Source organism: Sciurus vulgaris (genome assembly GCF_902686455.1).
Source record: "Sciurus vulgaris genome assembly, chromosome: 16".
NCBI classification, from domain to species: Eukaryota; Metazoa; Chordata; class Mammalia; order Rodentia; family Sciuridae; genus Sciurus; species Sciurus vulgaris.
Window position 1 is genome coordinate 66,326,427 of NC_136477.1, and position 13,837 is coordinate 66,340,263.

The following is a 13,837-nucleotide window of genomic DNA, read 5'->3' on the forward strand; positions in this document are numbered from 1 at the left end:
ATGGTTTTTTAATATTAATATTGAAATTCTAATTTAATTAATTTTTCATACATAGTCATAGGGAATTAATTCTTCAATATATGAAAGCAGACCTAAAATTTCTGAAAATATCAACCCAGGTAAGATTTCTGAAAGTGAATTTTTCTTGGTATTCATGGCTCATATCAAAAAATGAAAGTATGCTGGGTGCAGTGTCAGCAATCCTGTAATCTTGGCAGCTCAGGAGGCTGAGGCAGGATGATTGCAAGTTTAAAGCCTTAGTAACTTATTGAGGCCCTAAGCAACTCAGCAAGACACTACCTCAAAAATTTAAAAAAGACTGGGATATCTTTCAGTGGATCAGCTCTACTGGGTTTCTGGTGTGAAAATAGATAACTAGGAATAAGAATGTTCTGATGGCAAAGGAGCAGTTTATATATATGCATATATATATATATGCATATATATAAGTTACGTTCATATTGTTCTTATTTACTTTCTTAATAGTACAGAATTCATGATTATTTAAGCAACTAATTGTAGAAAATTTATAATCTGAAATAATATTGTCTAAAGAAATTTTATGATAATTTAATTTTGGTCCCTAAATCTTATTTTTTTTGTATAAATAAGAAAAGTATTTCCAAATTATTATGTTGTGTTTCCTCTATCTGGAGCTGTTGTGTGTCATAAAAACACAAGAATATTCTCTGGTAATTGTTCCTACTGCATTTAGTCTAGAAAAATTATGCTATTTGACACTTTCTTTACAGTCCTGAATCTGCTAATAAAATTGCTTTCTGTCCATTTGCAACTTTTAGTTAAAATTACAGTCATGGAACCAACTGTTTACTTTTAGGTATCAAATTTTGGAGAAATCCTATGTTTCTTCCTAGCATTTCAAAAGTACAAAGTATGGGACATAGAAATTCTTAATTCACTAATTGCCTGGAAGAAATATAATTAGTATCTATTATACAAAATTCTCAATATAGGGGCTCAGAGGACTACTCTGTAACAAAGAATCACAGTTGTACACATTTAATGTTTTATATTTTCTATTGTTAATTAAATAAACATTTTCTTCTCTTCTTTAATAGTGGAGGGAAATTCTACAGATGACCCTTTAAACAATTAGGATTTAATATATTTTAAAAGATAGTATGCTAACTGATTAGAAAATGAAGATAAAAGTAATAAAAGTTTTTTTTTAGTGTTCCAGTCTGGGATAGACAATTGTTCCTAACACTTGTTTATTAAAGTCATCATGGTGACTTTGAAAGTGCTTGTGCTATTATAACTTGTTATTTACTAATTAAGCAGCTATCATTAACAGAAGTTGACTCTTTGTCCCATGTTCCCATAACTAATAAGTGCCAGGCCTGCAGTTAGACTGTAAGCTTGCCTGGCTGAACACTCCATTGTATTCCTCCACTGTATAGGTCAATGCCAGTGCAGACCTAGAATCAAGATGCAGGTCTATATCATTAATTCAGAAAGGCAAAATTAGTTGTATGTTAATTCTGATTCATTATTTATCTGAGCAGCCTGCTTACAGAGTTTTAGGAAAAATCTCACAGAGCTGTGGTCACATGTTTTCTTCATAAACAAGATCAGGCTAGTTCTGTAAAGGAATTATTTTACTTGAAGTCAAGAATAGCTTTGTGTAGACCATGTTATATTAGATATATTACCGCTCTGTATACAGATATATCTACTTTGCAATTTTCCAGTTCGGTTTCCTTCAATATCCTACCCAAATTTTGTTTGTTTTTAAGAGTTACATTTCCCTTCAGGCTACTATTTATATTAGTTTTATGAAGAAATTTTTCCTTTATATAATTTTTTTCTCTTTGTATGATTAAAATCTTTTCTTGAATTTTTATGTTTAGTTTCTGTTGTGCTCTCTTGCTGTTTCTTTTTTATTCTCTCAATTGATATTCTTTTCTTCTATTGGCTGAATCAAAAGCTCAGAAAATTTCAGAATTTTAAGAAATTTTAACAACTAATCAATGCACCCACTCATCCTTCAATGTGTGTTTAACATGCAGGCCAAGTGATGGTCATGATGCTGAACCTAACTTATAGATATTAAAGAGACTTTAGTGAGTGTTGAAAGGGGTAGCAATGAGATTTGAACTGAGGCTCCTCAATTCTAAATTCAGTGATTTTCCTGATTATCACTGTGTGGTGAATGTGTTTACAGCAGACATAACAGGGTAGGAGTGACTGTGGAAAGCAACTGAAGTGGGTAAGATTGGATTACTAAGAGAGCCCAGCACTCAGTATCAGAGTAAAACTAATGAAGGGAAGAGCAAGACTGAGGAGGAACATCACCGCATTGGATAGAAATAAGGGTTATATAAAATAGACCAAAAACCTTGGGGTTTATGACCAGTTATAACACAAAATTATTCAGGACGTAGAGTATGGGATGCTCTCTAGAAAGGCATATTAAAATATAATTTTAAAGAAGTTCTGATAGTCCCATTATACTCTTTTTTAATTAGAATAAGTGACAAAATTCAAGGTTCTGTTGAAAGATATTAAAATAATTTGAGACACTGGGAAAAGTCTCTTGAGTTTTGAGAGATGTGAGAGTGGCTTTAGAGACTAAAACACTAGGGACTAGAATCTGTTGAATACATGGATTTATGGTCTCTAGCAGGTGTCCATTCCCCTCCACTTCTTTTCCCAACTCACTGATGTCCTTCCCATGTATATGTGTTAGATCATGGTAGATCATGGAGATAACTGATCGGCAAGTCATTGAAGAACTTCAGTTTAGTAGTTGTAATGTGTTTATGCTAAGGCCTGTGATTGAGACTGACCCCATTTAGCTTATTTTCCAGAATCAGAATAACAGAAAGAGTTCTGACTCTTGGTCCTTTGAGTGTAACCTTGTGTCAGGAATCTGCATCTTTATAGGATATAGTTTTAAAGATGGAGTGCTACTGAGTCCTGAAAATGAGAGGCTGGGGAGTTGGATACCAGAAGAAGAATGATAGTTCAATAATATTTAGGGAAATACAGGCACAATTACCAGCATTCTGCTTTTGTAGCAATCTTTCCTGTTGAATATCTGATTGCCTGTAAATATGTGTTTCCTAGTTCATGTGGATCTGAATAAAGTGAGACCTACACAGGTAAAAAGGTATTTTATGAGTTATAGTATTTCAGTGTGCCTGACAATGGTATTCCCAATAACAACACATACTTGAACACTCAGTGTTTAAATTTTTTTTAAGTTTTCATGAAACTCAGTATACTGTTTGTGGGTAAAGGGAAGCAATAGGCTTATTTAATTATTTATCTATTTTGATATGTCCTGGGGATTGAACTTAGGTGCACTCACCCACTGAGCCACAACCCCAGTCTTATTTTGTATTTTATTTAGAGATAGCATCTCCCTGAGTTTCTTAGGACCTTGTTTGTGCTGAGTTATTTTTGTTTTTGTTTTTGTTTTTCCTTTCTTTTTTTGTACTGGGGCCTAAACCCTGGGATGCTTAAAAACTGAGACTTATCCCAAGCCCTTTTGTCTTATGTTCTGTTTTGAGACAGGGTGTTGTAAGTTGTAGAGAGCCTCACTAATTTGCTGAGACTGTCTTTGAACTTAAAATGCTTCTGTCTCAATCTCCCAATTTGCTAGGATTAGAGGCAGGCATCACTACACTCTGCAAAATGGGGTATTTTCTGTAGGCGATATCCATGCTGAAGAACCAGTACCACAATTTTCAAGTTGGCTTACTTAGTCTTTGATCCATGAATAACCAAGAGAGAAGAGAGTCTGTATCTTGCTACCTTGTCTTGGGTTATCAAAAGTCTGTTCCACTTCAGGTAAAAAAAATATATATATTATGACAACTATAAGTTAAAATTCAAGTTCATTCTTCAAGACAGTCAGTTTCTGAGAATAAACTGTTCTCAAGTTCTGCCTATATAGTGTCTTTCAGTCTGAAATAGAATTAAAAGTGTGTTCATTCAGGGGCTGGATTGTAGCTCAGTGTAGAGCAGTTGCCTTACATGTGAGGCACTGATTTAGATTCTCAACACCATACATATATAAATAAATAAATTAATTAAAGTTCAACCAACAAAATGGGAAAGTTCATTGACTATTTCATAGTTTGAAAAAGTTGAGGCAGAGTTTTATAAAACAGCTTATATCTTAATCAAATCAGTCAAGAAATAGCATTTCATATAGATGAATCCAAATTTTCACCACAGTTTATTGAGAAAAACCTACTTACCCACTTTATTATACATTTTTTCTCTAAATTTATCCCACTGAAACTGATCACAATGGTGCCTGTCTTGCATTGGATGAACTCTACTATCGATCTCATTTAAAAGTAAAGTGATCTTTTGTACAATTAATTTTCTTGTTCTTAATATTGAGTTTTGAAGTGTTAATACTTGAAACTTAGCAATGGTTTCCTTATATATTTTTTTTGCAAATTCACTCAGAAAAAAAAATTTGAAGAAAAGTGCATTGATATTTTTGAACAGGTATAAATCTCAGTGTTCCATTGAGTAGTTTAGTGTAAGGGGGCTGGAGGAAACATTGGGCTGGAAAATACACATATCAGTAAAACTGTATTAGGAGTGAATTTCTCAATGCAGAAGAAATAGGAAATTTGGTCAAGGATTTTTTGTTACATTAGTGTGAAATTTAAATCATACTTACATGATTTTTAACATTCATGCTCAAGTTATTGTTTGTAGAATCATGGAATTTCCCTCATGCCTTTAATTTGAAATAAGTAAAGCACATTGCTAGCAGTTTTTTTTATTGGACCATTTATATTTTACTACCATACTTTTCTAGGAGAACTTCTCCATTATTTCTATTCTTGGATCCATTTTTACACTAAAAATACTGTTAGAAATTATGGAAACATAGAAATTTAGAATACATATATTAATTTTTATTAATCTATGGATTAGGATCTGCAGTTGTAGCTCAATTGTACAGCACTTGCCTAGTCTGTGTGAGGCACTGGGTTCAATATTCACCATCACATAAAACTAAGTAAATAAACAAAGTTATAAAAATACAATAAAATTATAAAATACTCGCATTTAAAAGGGATTTCACCATGCTTTCTGGCTCTTTCCACTAAGAATATATTTAAAACTCTTCATTTAATTGAAGATATATGTCATGTGCAAAGTAATAACCAATTCTAGAAGCAGAGACTCTCAAAAACCATATGATGATGTTAGCTTTACAGTTTTTGTATCATAGTGTCTAAAAGTATCCAAGCCCTTATGTCCTTCTGAGAGCCCAAATTTTAGAAGTTACTTGCTTAGTTATGTAACTATTCACTTTATAGCTTTTGATTTTTAATGAGCTTTTCATAGTTAATAAATATATTTGCATATTTTCTGAAGCACCTACAATAAGGTTTCAAATATAAAAAACTTCTCAATTTCTTGAACATAAATAAATCTGTAGAAAAAAATTGTTATATAATGAAGTGTTCTAAATAAGAAACATGAAATGACTGTTTACTTAATTCTAAACATGATGCTTTAAGTTTGTATTCAATTTTGATATCTGGGATATATAAATTCAGGTGAGTTATCTTGAATTGGTGCCATATAAAGAAGCAAACAAGTTAGAGAAATGTCATCAATATCAAAGTAGGAAGCAGAATATGCTTCAAGCATCCTCTAATCATGAAACATATATTTGGTCTTACAGTGAAGATTTGCTTATTTTTTGAAATGACTTACTCTAGGACTCAGTATTACCTTGCACAAAACATCTCTCCAACATCTGTTCTTCGAGCCATCTTTGTCACCACTCTTTGGTAATTTAGTAAATCTTTTCTTTTAGTAACTATGCGTGGTTTCCATTCACTGACCCCACAAGATTGTGGCATTCTTCTCTTTCTTGGAAGGATCGACATTTATATTCACATTTATTGTTAGCTATTTGACACACAGGATGGACAGAGCTTATACTCTTTGTGATTCCAATCGATTTTATTTATAAGGTACTCTTGAAGCTCAGGTCTCATGTTTTCACCTAATGAGATAGTTTGTGCCAATATAATTCACAAAAGTTTATTCAAAATATCACATTTAAATTTCTAATTTTTTTTAAAAGCACTCTAAACTACAGATGGCTATAATTTATTCTAGGTAATTTGGATTAATAAAATAGTTTTATGAATGTCAGTATTTGTGAAATTATCTTGAATATAAGGGGAGTAACAATTCAGATCTCTCTCTTATCTCTAATTATTCTCACCTCCATGAGAAGACATAGCTTAGTAAATTGAAGAATTGAAGTTTGATTTTATATTGGAATGGCCCAGAAATGTGTTCTCTTTTTTTGTAACCTACAGTAAAGGAAACCATTATGATAATTTTTCATATTTGGTGCATTTACCCCTAAATATATTTTCCTTCTTAAAATGTCCCTGAAGAAGGAGGATCACATCAAGTTTCTAATGAATCAAGGAAAGAGGGTAAACTATTTGAAGAATACCTATTGCTAAACTGCTCATTAATTTGAAAATATAGAGTGTTTTCATATACTATCTCCTTTGTTTTTATTATTATAGAAGCAAACACTGATGCTAGGGAACCAGAAATCAGATCATTACCTGACAATTGTAATGCTGATCATAAAATGAAAAAGGTGGTTGAAACCACTCTTTTATTTTTACATTTTAATATTTTTATTGAAAACAAATGGGATATATGTTGTTTCTCTGTTTGTACATGGAGTAGAGGCATACCATTTGTGTAATCATAAATTTACATAGGGTGATGTTGTTTGATTCATTCTGCCATTTTTTTCCTTCCTCCCACCCCTCCCACCCCTCCCACCCCTCTTTTACCTTTATATAGTCCTTCCTTCCTCCATTCTTGCCCCCCTCCCTAACCCTAAACTTAACCCTAAACCTACCCCTAACACTAACCCCTCCCACCCCCCATTATGTGTCATCTCTTGTAGAACATTGCAGCATAAAGAACAATCCACATTTTCTCTTCACATTAGTTGGCCCAAAGGTAAAATTTAAAACAAATATATCTTCTCTAGTTTTTTCATGTCACATAATGATGCCAAACAACCTAAATATAAGTTTAAAACCTCGGGGTGCTAATAACAAGGACAACAACAGTTGTGGTTTACGTGTAGAATCAACATTTGTAGAATATGTTGTAGTAAGTCAACATATAACAAAAGAATCAGAATGCAATGCTAAAGTATGGCTTGATTAATATAAAGGAAAGTTATACTTGGTCTTTGGTATGTTATGGAAAGTTCCTTCTCTTTCTAGTTCCTCACAGCTTTTCAATGAAGGGCTATTGAATATTGTAAAAGACTTTTCCTGCAGCTATTGAAATTACCTTATGATTTTGTCCTTGATTCTTTACATGGAGTATTAGTTTTATTACTTTTCATAAAATAAACCATTCTTGCATCCCTTGAATGAAACTAGCTGGTTCATGGTGTATGGTGTGTGTGTTTGTGTGTGTGTGACCCCAGAGACAACCAAGGTGTACTCTACAACTGGCCACACCTCCAGCTCCTTTTGTTGTTCATTTTGAGCCAAGGTCTCTAAATTGCCCAGGTTGACTGAAACTACAAATCACCTGACACAACCTCCTGGATTTCTGGGAATGCAGTATTTGTTGTTTGTAATGTGATGTTGAGTACATTTTGCAAGTATTTTATAAAGATTTTTAGACTGCCACCTTCAAGGATATTGGCCTGTGGTTTTTTTTTTTTCCTTGTTGTGTCCTTATTTTTCTTTTCAATCAGGGTAATACTGACTTTGTAGAATTACTATGGACGTGTCTTTCCTTCTCTTTTACATATAATGGTGGGGCACTGGTATCAGTTCTTCTTTGAATATCTGATAAGATTCAGCCCTTTGTTTACCTCTGGTCCTGGATGCTTTTTATTACTGCTTCAATATAACTGCCTGTTATTAGGTTGGATTTTGCATTCCTTTGATTTATATTTGAGTTGTTTAGATTCATATCTACTACTTCATACATATATTCTATGATTTCCATTTTTTACCATGTAAGTCTTCATAATGTTTTTGTAGATGTTCCTGTTTGTTGAACAATAAGTCTTCTAGATAATTCCTAGTAGTGTTCTGGATTTCAGTGATGTTTGTCATAATATTTCTCTTTTGGTTTCTGACTTTTCTTAAAATCATGCAGACATTGTCGCATTTATGAAGAGTGAGTCACACTGCCACTCAATATCTATTTCCTCCTCCCTATGAATGAGGTGATCCCCTTCCATACTGAGTAAATGCAGGTCTGTGGCTAACACCCCAGGAGGACCCAGGGGTTGCCTGGACAATTGGAGTGCTAATTGGCCCCGCACTCACATAACCAACCAGATGCAGGGGCGTCAGGAGCCCTGGCCCAGCGGAGCCTCTGAAACCCCTCTGAGTGCTGGGTGTGGTGGGCAGGTGCTCAGAGAACTGGGGCAGCGGGGTGCCACCCCAGGAGCAGGAGCCCTTGGAGGCTAGTCCCTGGGGTCGCTGCCCCCCCTCAGGCGGCCTGACCTCAGTGCTGCTACCCGCGCCATTTCCTATGGGCAACAAGTGTCTGCGCTCGTTGGGCCTAGCCCTCACCCGCACAGGCCATCCACAAACACGCGCGGGTCCAAGTGGCAAGCGATGGTGGATCTGGGCGGGTCCTGCAGGCCCACCTCCTCTTCCTCGCAGTTAAGCTCCAGTCACCACCACCCGGAAGAAGGGCGCGAAGGGCCGCAGTGTCACTTCAGGCCACCCCAGCACCTCGGCCGCTTCCGCTGCCGCTCTGAGCCAGAGGCCACGAAGTCCTCCATCGGTGCGCTCACGCCCGCGCGCCCCTGGGCTCCCAGCGGGCTGCGCCTGACTTGCGTGCCCCAGTCTAGCGCTCTCCCCTCCTCGCCACCACCGTGGACCCCGGTTAACCACCTCGGGATTTCGGGCTGTCCGCAACCTGCGGTCTCCATGGTTCCCAGCCAGGGGGATTCCAAATGCTGGCACCACACGCCTGTGTCCAGGGCGGGAGGGGCAGAAAGCCTGCTCCAGCTCTGAGGGTTCTGCCTCTACTACTTCTTTTGCCCGTTTCTTAATTGGATACTTTTGCTTCTATATATTGTTCAGTTTTGAGAGATCTTAATATATTCTACGTACTTATTCTTGATCAAATATGTTGTTTGTAAATGTTTTCTCGAAATCTGTAGCTGTCTTTTTATTTTTTTCACCGGTGTTTTGCAGAGAAAATGTGTTAAATTTTGATGCGGTACAACTTACCGGTTTTTAAAATGGGATTATATTTTGGTGTTAAGTCTAAGAATTATCTATTGCTAGATCCCAGAGATTTTCTCCTACTTTTATTCTAACCCCTTTATAGTTTGATGTTTACATATTTTAACTGTAATTATTTGGGGTTAATTTTTTATAGGCATGAAGTTTAGATCAAGATTTATATTTTTTGCCTATGAAGGTCCCATTGCACTAGCACCATTTGTTGAAAAGGCGTCCTTCCTCAATTTAGGGACAGCTTTGTCAAAAATCAAATGGGTGTATTCATGTGTTACTGTATCTGAGTTCTTTACTCTATTCAATGACTCTATGTATCTGTCCCCCCAGTACCAAACTGTCTTGATTACTATAGCTACAGAGTAAGTTTTGAAATAAGTTTAAACAATCCTTGATATCTATTTTTCATTTTCAAAATTGACTAGCCATTCTATTTCTTTTGTTGTTTCATTTAAATTTTAAAATAAGCTTGCCTGTTAGTTGTACAAACATCGTTGCTAGGATTTGGATAGAAATTGCTTTAAAACTATAGATCAATTTTGGGAGAATTGACAGCTCTTCTGTGTTGAGGCTTTTGATCTGTGAATATGGTAGTTCTTCATTTTCTTGGGTTAATTTCTTTCATCAACATTTTCTAATTATCAGCATGCATATTATGTCTGTGTTTTGCATTTGGTTTTTCTTGTTTTGCTACAGATTGAACCCAGGGACTCGGGCATGCTAGGCCAAGATTCCACTCCTGAGATTGACTCCAATCCCCTGTTTACATGTTTGTTAAATTTATGACTAATTATTTAAATTTCTTTGAGGTGATTATAGATGGCATCATCAAAATTTTTGAATGCTTATTTTTAGTATATAGAAATGCATTTTTATCTTGTGACCTTGTTCAATCCACCTATGAATTCCAGTGTTTTCATAGATCTTTTCCATGTTACATGAGGTAGTTATTTACAAATAGGGCCAGATTCATTTATAGTTTTATAATCAGCATGCTTTTTCTTTCCTCTATTTTTAGTTTTCACTTTTTTTTTTTTTTTTTTTTACCTAATTGTCTGAGCTAAAACTTCCAACACAATGTTGAATGCAAGTGTCAAGAGCGGACTCCCTTGTCTTGTTCCTGCTCTTAGATGGAAAGCATCCAAATTTCCACTATGGATTACCATGATTGTGCTATTAAAGCTGATGTTTGTAATTTTCTGTAGGTACTTTTTATCAAGTTGAAGTTATTGTCTTCTGTTCTTTACTTGCTGAGAGTTGGTTTGTGGGTTTTTTTGTGGATGTTCTGCATCAGTTGAAGGGATCATAGGCGTTTTCATCTTTAGCCTGTTGATGAAGTAGATTACATTAATTGATTTTGAAATATCAAATCACTCTTACATTCTTTAAATAATTTCCTCTCCTTTATGGTCTCTAATTTTTTTACAGTGTTGGATTGAATATGCTGATATTTTGCTGAAGTTTTTTGTTTGTTTGTTTGTTTTTGTTTTGTTTTGTTTTTGTATTTAGTTTCTTGCAGTGCTGTAACCAAACCCAGGGCCTCCCACAAGCCAGGAAAGTGCTTTACTACTGAGCTACACACCCAGAACAATATTTGCTGAAGATTTTTGTGTCTAAGTTTTCTTTCTTTCTTCTCCCCACCCCCGTGTCTTTGTTTAGTTTGGGTTTCATAGTGATAGCTCATTAATTGGGTTGGAAAGAGTTTCCTTCTATATTCTGAAAAAGATTGTTCAAATATAATATACATACTTCAAATACTTGGTAAAATTTTCCAGTAAATACAAGTAGGCTGGAAGTTTTGCTTTCAGGAGACCGTTCATTACAAACTTCATTTGTTTCATGGTTATAGGCTTATTCAACATATCTGTTCTATGTTGGCGGATTTTGTTATCTTAGTGATTTCTTATTTGTCATATTTGTGAACTAAATTTTCAAATTTGTCAAAGTTGCTCATAGTATTCCCTTATTGTTCTTTAACTAGGTATAGGAGCTATAATATTTTCTGTCTCATTTTTGATAGTAGTGGTTTATTTGTTCTATTTTATTTTACTTTGTTTTACTATGACAAGAACTTATTGATTTTGTTTGGTTTTTTCCCCCACAGAAATTTTTAGCTGTATTTTTTGTTTTCAAATTTATAGATTTCTGCTTTTATTTTACGATGTCCTTCCTACTACTCATTTTGGGTTGTTTTGCCATTCTTTTCTAGCTAAAAGCAGGTTACTGATACCATTCTTCTTTCTTAATGTATTCATTTATGACTATACATTTTCCTTTTGACACAGCTTTAGTTGCAACCCATTAATTTTGGTATGTGGTATTGATCATTTTAATTCAGGTCTGTTTTTTTCATTTCCTTTGAAACTTTAATCCATTCATTGTTTAGAAATGTCTTAATTTCTAAATGTTTGTGGGTTTTCTTCTTGTCTTTATTTCGTTTGATTTCATTATGATTAGAAAACATATTCTTTACGATTTTGAATTGGTTTACATCTGTTGAAGTTCGTTGTTTTCTGTCTGAGGTTATGGTTTATCTCGGTAAATGTTCCATGACAGTTGATAAGAGCCTGTGTTCTGCCGTTGTTTGGAAGAGCATTCTATAAATGTTAATTACATCCTCTTGGTTGATAGTATTGTTTAATTCTTTTATCATTGCTAACTTTTCCTCTCTTTTTAAAAAAATATTTATTTTGATTCATCATAAACAAATGGGGTACAACTTGTTTCTCTGGTTGTGCATGAAGTAGAGTCATACCAATTGTGTAATCATAAATGTACATAGGATAATGATATTTATCTCATTCTGTTACTTTTTTTCCCTCCAACCCCTCCCACTCTTCTTTTTTGTCTATTCAATCCACCTTTCCTCCATTCTTACCTCCCTCCCACCCCCCATTATATATCATCATTAGTTTTTCAGAGATATCATTCATCCTTTGTTTTCTGGGGATTGGCTTATCTCATTTAGCATGGTATTCTCCAACTTCATCCATTGGCCTGCAAATCCATAATTTCATTCTTCTTTATGGCTGAGTAATATTCCATTGTGTATATATACTACTGTTTCTTTATCCATTCATCAATTGAAGGGAATCTAGATTGGTCCCCAAATCTAGATATTGTGAAATGAACAGCTATGAACATTGATGTGGCTGCATTACTGTAGTATGCTGATTTTAAGTCCTTTGGGTATAGGCCAAGGACTGGGATAGCTGGGTCAAATGGTGGTTCCATTCCAAGTTTTCTAAGGAATAATCTCCACACTGCTTTCCAGAGTGGCTGCACTAATTTGCAGCCCCACCAGCAATTTATGAGTGTACCTTTTTCCCACATCCTCACCAATGCCTACTGCTATCCCACTCCTTGGACTATACCCAAAGGACTTAAAATCAGCATACTATAGTGATAGAGCCACATCAATGTTCATAGCAGCACAATTAACAGTAGCTAGATTGTGGAGCCAAACTAGATGCCCTTCAATTGACAAATGATTTTTTTCTAGAGTAAAATGAAGATAAAGTTATAGAAAAAATCTATAATGATCCATGTCACCTGCAACCACATTCTGTCAATAACACTTCCAAGATTGAGCAGGTTTGGTGACTTACACAGGGGAGCCACTCAGCAGAGTTTTAAGACCAGAATGACAGGACTTGAGAGGCCAACTCCAGGGAGACTCCAGGTGTAGGTATTGAGCTGGGGTCCAAGACCAATTGTCCTTTGTTCTGGCAGGTGGAGGACAGCTTTTATTTATTTTGATGAATAAGGGAAATGAAGGTAACATAAAAAGAACCCTTTTAAAGTGGACGACTCGCTAGTGCTGAACACACTTCAGTGTTGTGCAAATGTCATTGACCCTGGATTCTTTTACATCACCTGAGAGGGAGACCTACCCATGCGGGTAATTTCTCTGATTTCTCTCCCCTCTGCTCCCTAGGAATCAGGAATCTGGTATGTCTCCATGAATTTCCTGTGGAGGTGATTTCATGGAATTGCACAACCTATAGTAATATGTGTCCAAATTTTTCACTGGGTATAATGTTTTTGAGGTTCACCCATGTTGATATGCATGGCTAATCTAGCATTCAGGTTCAAGTTCTTGTTGGAGAATCCATTTTCAATTATTTTATGTATGTGCCTTGGAGTGAAATTGCTGACTGATCGGTCTTTGCCCATTGAAGGTTTGGAGGTCCAAATTGTTTTCTTTGGTGACTGTCTCACTGTCCTTCCTCTCCCAGATGTACAAAGCTTCCAGTTTGTCCATGTACTCACCAACCCTGAGTTTTCTTTGTTTTCCTGGCTATGGCCATCTCAGGAGGTATGAAGTAGTGCCTTTCTGCCCCTGGACTAAAGGATGCTGAGCATCTTCTTCGGTGCTGATTGACCAATGTCTACCTTCTTGGGAGGTCAGTCATTACCCATTGTTAATATGATTGTGTGTCTTTGGGCTGTTTCTCATTCCAGGATGCTCAGCCCTCATAACTGTTTGGCTGTGAGTTTTGTGGTGAAGAAGCCAAATGTCAAGAACTCTCCAGATCATTTTTGGACAAAACAGAGTCAGGAGG

At 35.5% G+C, this 13,837-nt stretch overlaps 1 protein-coding gene and 1 long non-coding RNA gene across 2 annotated transcripts in view; both read right to left on the reverse strand.

The window, feature by feature from the left end:
- LOC306646623 (zinc finger protein 610-like) overlaps positions 1–13,837 on the reverse strand; it is an 827,359-nt gene that overhangs the window by 84,099 nt on the left and 729,423 nt on the right. The window lies entirely within an intron of this gene.
- The window catches only part of LOC306646653, a 214,013-nt gene continuing 204,281 nt past the window's right edge, over positions 4,106–13,837 (reverse strand). Inside the window, exon 3 of the long non-coding RNA XR_013759928.1 lies at positions 4,106–4,146. This is a non-coding gene — a long non-coding RNA (uncharacterized lncRNA). The remainder of the gene's footprint in view (positions 4,147–13,837) is intronic.